The 15,618-nt window shown below is 37.8% G+C and overlaps 1 long non-coding RNA gene across 2 annotated transcripts; it reads right to left on the bottom strand.

Moving 5' to 3' along the window:
* Positions 1-3,217: 3,217 nt before the first annotated feature.
* On the bottom strand, positions 3,218-15,618 carry LOC147157948 (uncharacterized). 2 transcript variants are annotated; one of them, XR_015091064.1, is made up of 5 exons: positions 15,382-15,618; positions 10,088-10,141; positions 9,326-9,498; positions 7,037-7,210; positions 3,218-4,151 (listed from the first exon to the last, which is right to left on the bottom strand). It is a non-coding gene; the product is annotated as an uncharacterized LOC147157948 (long non-coding RNA). The 2 variants fall into 2 exon arrangements; XR_015091063.1 differs by having other exon boundaries at positions 3,218-7,210.

Raw genomic sequence — 15,618 nt, 5'->3', positions numbered from 1 at the left:
ATTATTGCTGCGTACTGGATTGTAAAGATTGAACAATAAGGGTTTCGGGATTGACCCCTGTGGAACTCCACAGGTCACAGCCATTTGGTTAGAGAGTTATTTTCAACAATTTTGTCTAGTACTTGAACAAGATGACTGAGAATGTCTATTTAGGCGTGGTGGTTTATTGGCACAGAACATGTGATTGTAGATCAAGAGGCCCCTGGTTTGAATCAAAGTGCCCCATGGCATGTATTGTATTTGTTGGTGATGATAGCTTTGGCACAATAAGGGTCAAAGACTGCTTTAAACTAGGGGTGTCGGGCGATTAAAAATTTTAATCTGAATTAATCGCATGACTTTTATAGTTTACTCACGTTTAGTCGCAAATTTTATATCTGTTCTAAATGTATGAAATGTACAATAAAACGTTTTTTTATCCTCTTGTTAACATAAAGGTGGGGGAAATGTTAAACGGCGGCATCTTTTCGTCATTGATAGTCATTTCATAATAATTCATAAAATTGAGTTAAAATAAAAAGATGCACTGTACAGTAAAAAAAACAAGTGTGATATTTGTTTGTGTTGAGGTCATTTTTCTGCCACTAGATGGCATTATTGCATTTGTAAGACGTTGGTAATAGCTCAGTCCATTTTTCTTTTCGTATTAAGAGCTATTTTTTAACATGAAGTAACTTAAAGTGCACATTTTAAAATGGTCAAATATAACTTGGCCCCAGTCTCCACAAATAAATGTATTTTTATTAAATGTATTACTCCTAAACATTGACGTGGATGCGTCTGCTGCGTTGAGACTGGAATTCGCCAACTACAGGCTTTCCTTGCGGTCATTAATCGCGCGTTAAAGGAACTTTAAATCAACTCAAAATTAACGCACTCATTTTGACACCCCAATTCTGTAAAGTCTGGATTTAAGAAGGGATATTATGGGAAAATTGACTTTTTAATTGCTTTACACAAATATTCAAGTCTCAGGGAGTGATGAGCTAATCTACATATTAGCTCAGTTTCTCCACCCATGACTTGGCAGCTAGGCTGAGCAAAGTTCCAGAGATACTTTCAAAAGACAGCAACTACACAGCACTGTAAGCAGAGCTGCACAGAGTTGTGCTGGATGCGCAGATTAACTTCAAACTCACATTCACAAATCTCTCACTTTTACTACGAGAGTTTGTGTACCGGTTTGTCCAGCTCAGGAATTCGTGTGATGTCGAGGGAACTCATGTGACATTTCTGAGCCGCCAGGTCATTGCTTGTTTAGGATCAGCGCTCCTGTGTGTGCGTGTAACTGCAGGACGCCGCTGCTCGGTGTCACGGTGAGACCAGAGAGGCACCACCTGGAAGTACTTCTCCACAGGTTAAAGGTCAATGCCTTTGGACCTGACTGACAACGTCTGTACGCCAACAAAGTGTAATCAGAGAAAAGTTTGGGTTCAAAGGAACAAAAGGAAAACATAACACTGCCTTGCCCTGTCATGTCATTTTTCTCAATGCTTTTAATTGACTTGTTTACTGTGGGGGGGGCTCTATACGATATATCTTATTTTTCAACTCTTCTGGGTTTAAATATAATATGGAACTGTTTCCCCCCCATATTTTAAAATGAGTTTGATCATTCAGCCCTGACATATTTCCAAGAAGCCACTCTTTCCTTCTGCGATTTCCAAAATCTCACTAAATTCCCAAACATGGCTGATAAACCAGCCGATGTCAACGTGTAAAGTCTTTCTACTTGAAAGAGGTCAAGATGCTTTTCAAGCCTAAATCAAGAAGACCCAAGCATCAACACGTCTTTAAGAACGCAAGTCCTGATTGAACCAAGGTCAGCCAAGCAGCATGGCAGCTATTTAGTCTATTCGGCCTCATAACATCCACGGGGGGCTCTCTCCGGCTTCATGTCTGCGCTTATCAAGGCATGCCAGACATTCTCCTCCACGCGTGTTTGTGTGCGATGGAAAGTGGCGCGCTTGTGTGCGTGGAAGTGTTTGCGTGTGCATGCTCCAACCTGAGCGCAGACGTGAGCGTAAACATGTGAATTCAACTCCTCAAAATTCCAAACACTTGTAGTGCCCGCAAAGCAAAACAACGGGATGGTTTCCTGTTTTGTTCTCGGGCCCTTTTGAAAGAAGAGACTCCCCTCTTTCCAGCGTCCACCGAACACACCCACCTCCTTGGAAAGTTGAAAGAAGCTGAAAAACGCTTCCCAAATAATCATTAAGTACTTTTCCATTTTAGATTTGCCACTCTCAGCTTTTGTTTCTTATCTTGTTTTCAATGAGCAACTTAGCTAAATTCCAATAACATGCAGCATTGCTTCCTGTTGTTCACTCCAAAACTTTCCAAAGAGCAAGTGGTGCTGAAATGAGACTGGAAGTGTACACGGGAAGTGTTTTGTAATATTTCAACTCTTTCATGTATTCTAAATCTGTTGTCACCTTTTGTTGTACAGCAGTTTCCCAAAATCATATTTGGTTCTTTGGTATATCACTAACAAGCAATTGGATTACGATCTGGAGCCACATGTGGCTCTTTAGTCCTTCTTCTGTGGCTCCCTGTGGATCTCAAACAAAAAATAATTGCAGATTTTTTTTACATATTTATTTTTATTTTTTAAATGAAATATTCTTTAAATTGAATGAAAAAAAATAATAACAAAATACTTAAAAAAATATATATCAAAGGTCCATATTTTTTATTTGTCAGAAAAAGATTGACGAAAGGTAAACGTTTTTTTTAATTGTGACCATAAAATGTCAAAAGTGAAAAAATTTGCAAATTTGCATTAAAAATGTCCATTAGATTGCCAAAAATGCCATTCAAATAAATGAAAAAGGCAGAAAAGAAAATGTTCAAAAAAATCTTCGTAAAATGTCTAAAAAAAAAAAACCTCCCATAAATGACCATAAAATGGCCCCAAAATTGCCCAACATGTCAGAAAATTGATAGCAAAAAAGGCAGAAAAAAATGTCAAAAAGTGTCTAAAAAAGAAGAGAGGCAGAAAAATACCATGTGTCCATAAATTGCCAAACAAATGTCAAACATTTGACAGAAAGGCAGAAATATTAAGTCTGAAATTACATCCAAATGTATTTATTTTTTAATTCCAAAAGAAAATGAAGCTCTACGAATTGGATGCTGCATATTTTTGTGTTGAGGTGCAGCTCGAATTAGCTATTGGGCCCTCAGTATATTACACTAATACTAACACTGTTTCGTTTATCACAATGTTCAAATGTTTTGCAGCTCCGGACAAATTTGGGGTTATTTATTTGGCCTAAAATGGCTCTTTTGCCCAGAAAGATTGCTGACCCCTGAAATTGACTCTAAAATAAATCGGCGTGATTTTCGACTCTTTAAATTGGTTTTACAAAGTTAGCTAATATTAAACGCTTCTCAATATGGGGCAGTGAAAATATACACCGCTGTAATATGCAACCATTATAATACTGTATCATTTTATCGATGTTGATGAGTTAATTTGCTTGCAAAGTCAACATAACTCAGTTCTGTGTAACTTCATAGATGTCACACGAGCCAAGGACAAACCCAACAAATTCCGGTGTCGATCCAGATAAAGGTACGCATTGATGATTTGTTTCTAACCACTATGACGTAAATGGAAGATTAGAATAAGAATAAGGAAGGCGCCTGCTATAACATAAAACTGTAATTTTACGAGTGTTATAGTTCACTAGGGCAGATTTGACTTACAACAGGTAATGTATTAGGGCTCTCATTAGGCTGTGGTTGGTTTGTGCATTTCGCAATCACTTCTAGTTAAACAACAGGAACATTTATTGATCAATTTCATGAAAACGTTAACATTTCCAGTAAAAGCTCAGAACATGAACCTGACATTTTTGAGGAATCTTCACAGTAAATAAACCGAAGAGAGGAGGTGAGTCAAGCGGGGAGGGAGGCAGACGACATTATTGCAACAGCTGATTGTTCTCAGAGTCAAAACAACACAAGCTCAAGCCGCTGTGGAATGGCATTGTAATAACAAACAATCCTTATTTTTTGCCATCGGGGCTCGTACAATCTGAATTGCCAGCCAGTGGAAAAGGCAGGAGCGAGGCGGCAGCCGGCGCGGCCGCGCATACGGGCCGGAGCACGGAGGGACCGCAATAACAGGAACCACGCAGTGGCCCCTGCAGCACAGCAGATAAGAACTCGTCTCAATGTGGAACCAAAGGGTCGTAAGTTGCCTCATAAAAGTACCGGTAATGAATAAACCTAATAATACCCGACCAATGTAAACTCCCATGTCCAATGGAGTCTCTAAACTCAACACGTACTGTTATTTCCCAAGTGTGTATCAAACTGCTGCCCCTTTACAGTAAACGAGTCATTAAAGGGGAAGTTCTATGCAGCCCCGCTACTCTAAATGGTATCGTGGTTAATATTGCGTTTGCCACTTGCTGTCGAGTGAAAATGACATCACACAGTTGCTCAAGACTCAGGTAACAACCAATCACAGCTCAGATTCAGAAAGCAGGTGAGCGGTGATTGGTCGTCGCCTGAGCCCTGAGCACCTGTAATGTCATCTTCAGTCCACAGTGGCAAAATGGCCGCCCCCTGCGATGGATTAAAAACGGATGGATTTTATATTCCACAAATATAATATTAATCATAATCTTATGTTTAAACTAGTGAGGTCACATATAACATATTATTGTCAAGAAATGTTTAAGGTTGACTTCCCCTTTGAGGTCGGTGACCCCTGCGTAAGCTTACTTATTTTGTTCCACAACACGAGCGCATTATAACACTCGCCGCTCTTGCTAATTGACAACGATTTTGCCCTTTTCAAAGTCTTCACACAGCTTTGATGTCATGGAAAACATATGACAGCAACTCCTGGAATGCAAGCTCATGTTAAATCCTTTGACGTGAACGCCCTCACACACACACGCAAGAAACGGACGGGTCTTACAAATGTAAAGGAAATTGCGTACAACAACTGTGGGTCCACTTGTAATTACAGTCAACCATCTTTCGTGCCTCTGCGTGGAAAATATTGTGAGAGAAATACAAACATATCCCTGTCAAACATCCGTTGCGTTGTGTAATTAAAGAAGCTTATTGTTGTCAGACAGAGTTTTGTTGTTTATCATAATGCGCGCTGGTATGCTCCGCTGTTGCCGGCGCAAGTCCAACAGCACTGAAAAGCAAAATGAATTTTCTCAAACATGCTTGTGGTTTGCACAAACTTGCACTTCAAGGACTTTTAATCATCACAAACGTAGGTTAATTGTTTTAAATACCGATAAAAGCTCTTACGCAATAAGCCGACGAGTGACTGAAGCGCTGACAAAAAAAAAATCAATAATCATATATAATACGGCGACCAATTAGATTGCTGTAAAGTTCATTTGAATAATGATTTCAGTTCAATTCAGTCCATATTGTGAAGAGCGCACACGTGACCATCCAAAGAGCTTTTTTAAATCCTTAAGACCATAAAATCACTCTGCCGTGTCATTTGAGGGAATTCAATCTCTGTGAACTTTGATGCCCCGAGGACTTTGCTTTATGAGCCAAAGCAACATTCCCACCACTCCTTACGAGGAGTTCCCCAGCAATCACAACAACAAACCTGTTCCGTGGAACTGACTAAAAGGAGCGAGGCTGTCTCTTAAGAAAAAAATTATCGTAAAAACCAAAACACTGTATAAATAGCGCGTTGACTAAGAAAATACAAAGGTCTTACAAAGCAAACAACGTCATGTTAAGTATTTTCCTTGATAGATTGAATTCCAACGCGCACGTGCTCCCCTTTTAGCCAATCAAAGTGACTACAACGGTTGCTATGGACACAACCGAGCACTCTCGCTAACGTGTTGCAGGTGATTCACCAACTTCCTGTTCCTCCAGTTTTCACTTCCTCCAAACGCTTAATTGGATACTGTATAACTCTGATGGCAAAAAGTAGTTTGGGTGTTTAATGAGAAACTTCGCATTCGACTGGACAAAGTGCAATTTCTGCAGAAATTGCGTGGAAATGCTGAAAAGCTGAATGCTAAGATTTGAATGCATGTGCTTACGAAGTCAACTGAAAGATGCATTATGTGACAATTACAAATGTTTACTTGTAGTTCAATGAAAAATTCATAAAAAGAAAACTTGAACTGCAATCTGTCTAACGTAGGATATAATCATTTCAGAGGAATTATAATCCATTTCCTGATATGAGAGTCAGTTGGTATCGGGTTTTGAACCTATGTCTATGTCAGTCCCGTAGAAAATGAATGGGGCAAAGTTGATATCAGTTGAATCGAAAAAGATATGCCCCGGGAGGCGTAAATTTTTGAAGCAAGTTGAAATTTGAAAGGTGTAAATCGGAAGTATTACGTGGGAGTTGTTTGACGGCAAAAAAAAAAAGTGTGGAGAATAAAAATCACAACAACAAAAGCATTCTCACATATGATAACTAAAGCTTAAAATATTAGATCACTTTTTAGTGGCTATAAATTATACGTCTTGATGCTTTTCATATTAATGATGTATTTGTAACGTTACACAAAAATGTTACATAACGACATTTACTGACAAACGTACTGACTTAGAGACAAATCCGGGACTGTTTTATTGAATGCAATGCTGATGTTCTTGCAAGAGACCAATTATGTGAAATTGGATCGTTTCCCGCGGCACACCTGACGATCTCTCACGGCACACTGTCACGGCACAGTGCTTAAACAATCACTGCGTGATATATATCTAATATAAGAATGGTTTGGGTATTAAGTGAATTTTTCTTACCTTATTTTCTACTTATACCTCAACAAACTGAAACCATTACAAAACTAATTAAAAACTAAAATGAGTTCAAGCTTCTTCTTTCTTTTTTTTTTAACCTTGTGCAAAGAATCTCCTAATGGTGTACCTCGGTTGTTTTGGCTGAGTTTACTTCTCAGAATGAGGGCAATTGCAGTAGTCATAAAAATAAATGTACTGTCGGTGTCGATCTGAAGGTAATAGTGCTATTATGTGTTTTGTAAACAAGCCAGGCAACCAAGGCAACACGCTTTACCGGCTCCTGTGCAGCATCTGCAGCTACCGACTTCTGAGCAGCTGGAACCAGCAGTTGTGACGTTTTCACACGATGACGCGGGGGAAAAAATGCCATTCTTCAGGATATGATGGTGGCACGTTGAGCTTTTGTTAATCATTATCTTGGTCTGGGAAATAAATACTCCTCTTGGCCCTGCAGAGAAATACATTCACAGTTGAGGTATGTTTAAGTAGAAATTCATTCAAAAAAAAAAAAAAAAAAGAGCAATGATGATGACATTACCGAATGAACAATACTGAGCTCTTTAAAAAATAAAAAAAATCATATGGTACACATGATTGGATTAGATTAGATTATTAGATTGTGGTCTGCTTGTTGTAAAACCTCAAATCTCAGTACAAGACCTGCAAGCATGCGAGCGTGATGTGACGTTGTAAACGGCTTGAATTACCAATAATAGAGGCAGTGGCATGCTTTTTATTTTATTTTTTGGTTTAAATTAAAAAAAATAATCGTAATTAATCGCAAGACTTCAATAGTTAACTCACGATTAATCGCAAATACGTATTTTATATCTGTTGTAAATGTACAATAAAATATTTTTTTTAAGTTTTCATACATAAAACATTAACATTAACGTTAACATAAAAGTGGGGGGGAAATAAAATAATAGAAATATGGCTGCATCTTTTAGTCACTGATTCAGTAATTTCATAATTCATTAAATTTAGTTGCAATTTAAAAATATGTACTGTACTGTAATAAACGAGTGTGATATTGATTTGTGTTGGTCATTTTTCTGCCACTAGATGGCATACTTGCATTTGTAAAACGTTGCATTATTATTTTCATATTAAGAGCTATCCAATCTTTAACATGAAGTAACATTTTTACATTTTTATTTTGCAATTTTCGAACTTGACCCCAGTCTCCACAAATATATGCATTATTATTACATTTATTGCTGTCTGCGTCTGCTGCGTTGCAACTGGAATTCAGCCTGTACTGGTTTTCCAGGTGAGGGACGGTCATTAATCGCATGTTATTTTGAATTTTTTTATTAACAAAAAAATGTTACGCACTAATTTATTATTATTATTATTACTATCTATTATTTTTATTTTTATTAAATTGTATTATTATTATCATTATTTTATAATTTTTTATTATTATTTAAAAAAAATTATATACATTAGCCCTGCAATTGGCTCATGACCTACCCATATGTGCTCCTCGCCCATAATGAGGACAAATGCTATAGATAATGGATGGAGACATTATATTAATATTACTTGAGTGACTGTAATTATTAATCAAGTACCATAAATTACCATAGATTACTATGTACAGATAATATTAATTTGTGTAAAAATTCATGAGCACACCCACAATGGCACAGATATCCTAGTCCAATATTGTATACATTTGATCTTATTGAAGTACAAACAAAATTAGTTAAAATTAGTCAAATAAATCTCTCTAGCCAAATGTCTGTGACCTGTGGGGTTCCCCAGGGGTCAATCCTGGGCCCCTTATTGTTCAATCTTTACATGCTTCCTTTTGGCCGGCTAGTACGCAGCAATAATATGCTCTCATTTGGCCTGCTAGCTAGTTGCGCTACAACAACAATGCAGATTTTGCTGGGAAAGCTCCCACCCCATGACGTAATAATTTTGTTCACACGAAGAAGGACTGACAGCCGCTGACATGAAGCAGCATTCCGTGCACGATGCCCCGCAGTGGAAGGCATTTGAAAGATCACAGCATATTTAAGTGACGTTTGATGAGCTTTGAAGAGCAAACAGCGAAGAAGCAAGACACCAACGGAAAGTTTTGTTGATCACTTTTTAAGTACTGACCAACATTTTCTAATATTTGTTCCATACATTTTGGAAAATGGATGGACGGCCATTTGTGTTGAAGCTCTGTAAAACTGTTGACAATTGTTTGGGGTTGGTCGCATGGGGGTTAGCCGGATAATAATCAGCATCCGGCGTGACATCTGATATCCAAAGGCTGTGAAATCTAACAAGAATGACAAAATAGGGGATTGGTCATATAGAAAACAAACACCCTCATCTTTAAATGTGCGTATTTTTCCACTGAATAACTGATTGGGTCTGACTCACGTCCAAGGAATGTTCGGTCAGAGATGCAATGCCATTGAGTAAACCATTCATTCTTTCATGTCCCACTTAGGTGAAGGATGTCACATTCCCAAATAAGGGTCTGGGCATTCCTGCTAACCTCCATGTTTACTGGTTTTGGCAAATGAGTCAACCGCGGCAGGGGGTGAGGCAGTATCACCTTTTGGACGCATGATGTCATCGGCGGGCACCATCTCATTTGTCCATCTTGGTACATTCTGAGTGGTTGCTGATCCGCATTCCATGAGACTTTGTAACATTCCTCCTTTACTTCCATCCATCCATCCATTTTCTGTAGCACGTCCTTATTGGGGTCGCAGGTGAGCTGATTACCTTAAAAAAATTAAAACATCAGTTGAATTAGTGCACTTTCTCAACCATGAAATCTAGATTAACGTGAGATATCAATATTCTATTAAGATCACGCAACTAAACCCCTCAACTCTCTGGATGCGTTCTCTCCCTCTGATTGATTTCCTGCACAATCATCAGACTAAACAAACAAAACAGACATTTTCATCCAAAATTCATTGACATGATTCTCGTAACAAATTATTTTAGAACTTTTTTTTTTAGGAACATTCCACCAAATCAGCACCATTTGTTTTGTTGTAAGTCAAAAATAAATGTCATCTTCTAATCTTTAAATCTGATCTGACACTAAAGTGAACTCACAATCTATTGGATCAGGTCAGGCAACTTTGTCATTGTTTTATTGTACTGAAACTCCTCTTTTGAGATTTTTGAAACTCATTGCATTTTTGCTAGTAGCATGTTAGCATTACGCACAATGATTTGACAATATGTATTTTATAGATAAACAAATAATAAAAAATAAAGATAACAGGACTGTGTCAAGATTTTAACCGACCAGTCAAAGTTAAAGTATCATTAAATATACAAAAAAGAAGATTCAACTTACTTCCCATGGCCTACAGGGATCTCCATGATGCAACTTCACGTGTAACCATGTGACCTGTGGAATAATAAATACAAAGGTAATTTTTATTTAAGTGGGAATTTAAACTAATTATTTTCTAAGGAAAACAGACTTAAAGTATAGTTATCTCGATATTTTATTACATTTCTTTATTTGTTTTCCTTTTCAGTCATTCGCATCTTTCCTGGAAATCAGTTAAATATATTTATATAATTCCGCTAACTAGCAACCAAACAAAACAGACTACTTGTCAAAAGTAATAAAGTCCTCCAACCATTTAAAGACACATGTTACAACCTGCTCAACATTTCATTACACAGCTCTTCCTACAGTGTGTATTTGTTCTGCTTTATGGCCTCTTATGAGTCCTGCTTCAGATTTTGCACAAAAGAAAACCCGCTTGAACAATGCGGAGTGGAAGCCAGGATTACTCTGCGGAAGCTGCCAACAAACAAACAAGGCGTTAAAATGTGAAAGTGACCCAACATCTCAAAAACAGGAGGCAGCTGGACGTTTCAATAAGTGTGCGACAACACATCAGATCGCAAGCGCAGCTACTGTAGGATGTTTTTGCACGAATCGCGCACACATTAGCTAATTGATCCCCACATAATCTCTCTTTGTGTCTCCTGCCAGGTCTTTGCACTTCCATGCCAGCATTACCGGTTTGTGCGCACGGCAAGTTACAGTGTGTTCATGTCACCGTGGCAACGAGGCCGATTCCAGCCAGCGCCATCGGCAGGAAGTGCTGCGTGGACAACAGGATGTGCCCTGGCTCCGCTGTCGAGGGTCGAAGAATTCTAGGAAGTTATTGTACTTTGTGGAATGGGCTCAAGAATGCTAGATGTCTGTCTTTTCTTTTTTTTTCCCCCTTTTTTCGGACCGAGTCATATCACGTTGGAGGCGACGGGCTTTGATGATAATGTGACCCTGTTCCATGCATGCGAGGCTGTTTGTGCTCACCCGCTTCCACGTTCCCCTTGACAGCATGAAAATGCCATTGATGGAAGAAAAACAGCCTCAGCACATTCAGTCCACAGACACAAACATGAGGTCACGTCAGCAGCAAGGAGATGAGGACACAAGACATGGAAACGGAAATACATTTATAATTTATATAGGCATGAGTGGGTCCTGTAATGTTTTATTTTCTTATTATTTTTCTTATATTTTTTATTAATATTAATATTTGTTGCATTAATGTATTTTTTATTTTTTTTTACAAACGTGGGTTAATTACATTGAATTTATTAAGTTGATTTATTTTAAATAATTAAATGAACAAATATTTGTACAGTATAATAAACAGTTTTACATAATTATACAGTTAGTAATTGACGCCCTCACAAAAAGATTCTACTGTACTTGCCTATGGATGCCACAAGAGGGCAATAAAGAGCTAATATGGTTTAAATGAGGCTCCTCAACTCATTTCAACATTTCCCTAGTACCAGTTAGGACCAGTTTTGTTTTGTTTTTGTTTTTTTGGGGAAGGACATTTAATCAATCAACCAATCACTTAATTGATTGTGTTTAATAATAATAATAAAATAAATAATGTCGGACATTATCAAAATGGCCCTTTCATCCTTTGATTTTTCTTTATGCACCTCGAAGGAAAACGTTTGGACAGTTGGACACCCCTGCTTCCTAGTAAGTTGACCTAAAATCATCTTTCATAACATGAATTAAACAAACACAATTTTATTAATTAACTTTTACTACCGCAAAACTATTTGTTCTCAGTCAAACAGAAAATGTGTTAGTTGAATTAATTATGCACCAAAGATTGAGCATCTCTGTCCTCAATTCCCCTAATGCACTCAAACTATATCAAAAACATTTGAATTTTTTTATTAAATTAAAATAAAATGATTATAAAAATAAAAATAAAGTAGTTATAATAATTATGATAATTTGTATGTTGACAAAAATTTATAGCGGCAACGTTTTGCTTCTCTGTAGACAGTTTCCATTTGTCATACATATTTTACAGTTATCATTACTGTTGCTCTTTTTAGGGATGTAACGATATTCAAGCATCACGAACCGATATTATCACGGTGTGAAGGTCACGATACAATAATTATCACGATATTGTGGGGAGGTTGGCGATCAAAAAAGGTCACAATATTGTAAAAAAATGAGCTCATACGAACAACCCCCCCCCCCAGAATATCGTGCTTTTTTACATTAGAACAATGCATATAAACCACATTTAATATTGAGGCACTTACTTGCTAATGCACAGACACATTACGTTTCCCTTCATTTGACGATTAGCGTGTATTTTACACATAGAAGGGTCAAAACATGCCTTTTGAAAATTAAATTGCACTAAAAAAAAACTAGCCACCAGAGAGTGCTAGAACTGCACAAATGGAAATCAACCTGACTTTTTTTTTAACAGATGTGATGCTTTTAATATCGTGACATGACGACGACGATATATTGTGGCAGTTTTAATATCGCGATATTGCCGTTTTTGTTACATCCCTATTGCTTAGATTTACAATAGATAAAGCAGTAACATGCTCAGTGCACACACACGGACCATTGCCCCGAGCTGTTAATCTGCCCTTGTCTCTCCAGTCTGTGCCTCTATTCACACTTTTCCTGCAGACACTTGAATGCATCCGGTGGCCTGACATTCTTTACTCGGGCTGTCTTTTTGCTCAGCGGTCCACTAATTGTCCGCCTGCCTCCCCCGGCAGCCCCGCCAGTGTCCTGCATGTTTCCTCTGTGACAGGCCTTCTCCCTGACGCGTGGATGGAGCTGTCCTCCCGAGGGTCAGGGAGCAGCGGGGTCATAGGTTAACACCACGGGCGGCGCTTTAACAACAAATAAGTTGTCCCCAAAGCAGGGGCTGAAAGGATTCTCTCTCTGGAACTATAAATCCCATCGCACCCTATAAACATCTAATGTTGTGTTTTGTTACTTTAACGGCATCCATTAGCCCAAGCTAAGGTTGTTTATATGTCATCTTTATGGGTATAAATCATGCCTGGAAGTTTCTATTCAGTGCAGACAGTAAAATGCAAGCAATGAGGTGAAACGTATTGAGCTAATGGGGGTGAGGATCAGTAGGCTGATCCCCTGGCCGGATCAAATGTTTGCCGTGTGTTGACAGCTATATTCTGCCTGTGGGATCAGGATGTGTGTTTGTGTGACTAAAGGTGTAGAGAACACCCACTGATGATATGTTCTTCAATGGGGGGGTTAACAGGTTTGACCCTGTCACCCCCCACAACCCCCAAGTCAAAGAGAGAGGCTGTGTTTGAATGTCCACCGTTATCCCGTTATAGATTAAGTACACCAATACTCAAAGTTTTATAAAAGCTACAACTAAGTTAACTTTGGAAGTTGGTGTAACTTTGTATGCTTTTATTTGTACTCATAATTTTGATGTATCTTTTAAGTATGCAAAACTTATTAGTAGTAACTCAAGAACATTTAGCTATTTCGTGATTAAATCTTGTTTCTATTTTGTCCAAAAAAGGCAATATTTACGAATAAATTTATGTATACAGCACATACTAAAAATAAAACTTAATGTCAAAGTGCTTTAGTAAATAAGTAATCACTCCCCCCCAAAAAATAGAATAAATAAATAAAGTAAATAAATCACTATTGGTCCAGCAATAGTAGACTACTCGCTACATTTCCTTCATTCGGATTCGTCGCATATCACGTGACCACAGCGGCACGTACGGTACTCGTCATGAGTCATGACACACCGGCGCATTAAAATGTCAGAATATTTATTGTAAATAAAAATAAAAATAAAAAAAACTTTTATTTTAAACTATGTTTCATTTCTTTTGTTGTATATATTATAAATCAAGTCCTCTCTCGCCGGTCGCTTCCGCCATTTTGTTTTCCTACTTTTATGCATTTTGTAGTCCACATTATTAACCTAACCTGTTGAGTGACCATCGATCGACCATCTACTTTTCCAAGTGCATTGTGGGTAATTGTGAGTGCGGTATACACAGGTACACCACAACAATAAACATATTGTTAAATTGTTCCACACTCTAATAATACAAATTATTGGCCACTAGATGGCACAATTGCTCATTTTAAAATGAGTTTAAAGCAAAATTATATTAAAAAATAAATAAACAAATTGGAGTTTATTTGAGTTCATTGTATCATTTACATAATCATCAACAATATTATACACTGTACCTGCTACTTTGGACCAATTCTATTAATATTCTTGTAGCATACTTGGACTACATTCACATAATGACATGCAACATCAGATTTAAGGGTATTCCTCTTGAATGCGTGCTCTTTTGTATTTTCTTTCCCTTTGTTGATTTGTTTAAATTATTAATAGGAGTGTATGTGAATATTGTAGCTGTAACAATTTAATTTCCCTCATGGGATGAATGCTATATATGACATTATACATTAAATGTTATGGACAATGCATGTTTAAATGCAATGCGGAAGCAGTAAATGGAGTAGCAAAAATACATCTAGGATATTGTTTCAAAATGTCTAAAGGACATATTTGCATGTTACTGGCTTAGCAGCTCACCTGAATATATTCAGAATTCGGCAAAGCATTAGCATACCAGCCATGTTTTTAAGGCTTATTGTATGTCAAAACTAAGTAAAATGAAAATAAAAAATAAAATAAAGTTTCTGATGCACCTTATGTAGAACCAACAGCGACCAAAAAGCATAGCAACCCTCATGAGCTTCATCACGTGCATTGAGCGTCCTCTACTGGAGAGTACTTGAACTGTACCTCGCAACAATACAATGACTTTATATTCCACTAGAGGGCAGTATTGCTGCATGAATGATGGAACAAACCAGACAAGGAGCGTTTTGGCTCATTCAAAAACAAACTGATGGGCCATGTTGTACCTGGGCCCCATTAGAGATTAACTCGACGTAACACCATTAATTCCATCACTTAATAGCCCCACCATCGTGACCGTGTCATAATAGAAAGCATCATACCTATCCAAAACTTAAAATTAAAAATGTAACCAAAAATGTGATCAGTTCAGAATCTATACTTATCTAATACATGACAACATATAATAATATATCATACACAGCGGTGGTGCTGATAGTATTAGCGTGTGCAGATCGCAACAAACATGTTTGCTCATAGAAACCTTGGCTTGCTCTGAACAACCAATCAGAGGACAGAAAAATGCAGACATCATTTTAGTCTAGCCAGCTATATATATATATATATAAAATCGTAAATCTAGTAATCACTAATTATTTTTAGATGGCTGTAGTCTCACCTTACAAGAAGCTGTCATGCTTCGCCGCCTGCAGGTGGTCGTCACTGTTTTTTGTTTTTCGTTTTTAGCTTCTACCGCTAGCCACGTTTGTTAGCACTCTTGGAGTAGAGTGATCTGACTAACTCCCGCTAGCCGCTCTTTGTTAGCTGCTTTGGCTAAATCCAGCTTGCTCTCTGAGCTTCATACCGGCTCCAAGTCGCCTTCGCTTGCCGATATGCTCGTGGTAGGCTTGCTGAG

Source organism: Leptonotus elevatus, chromosome 19 (genome assembly GCF_054856555.1).
Source record: "Leptonotus elevatus isolate MCC_2025b chromosome 19, RoL_Lele_1.0, whole genome shotgun sequence".
NCBI lineage: Eukaryota > Metazoa > Chordata > Actinopteri > Syngnathiformes > Syngnathidae > Leptonotus > Leptonotus elevatus.
The sequence above is the reverse complement of the archived record's forward strand: the minus strand, read 5'-3'. Positions and strand labels throughout refer to the sequence as shown.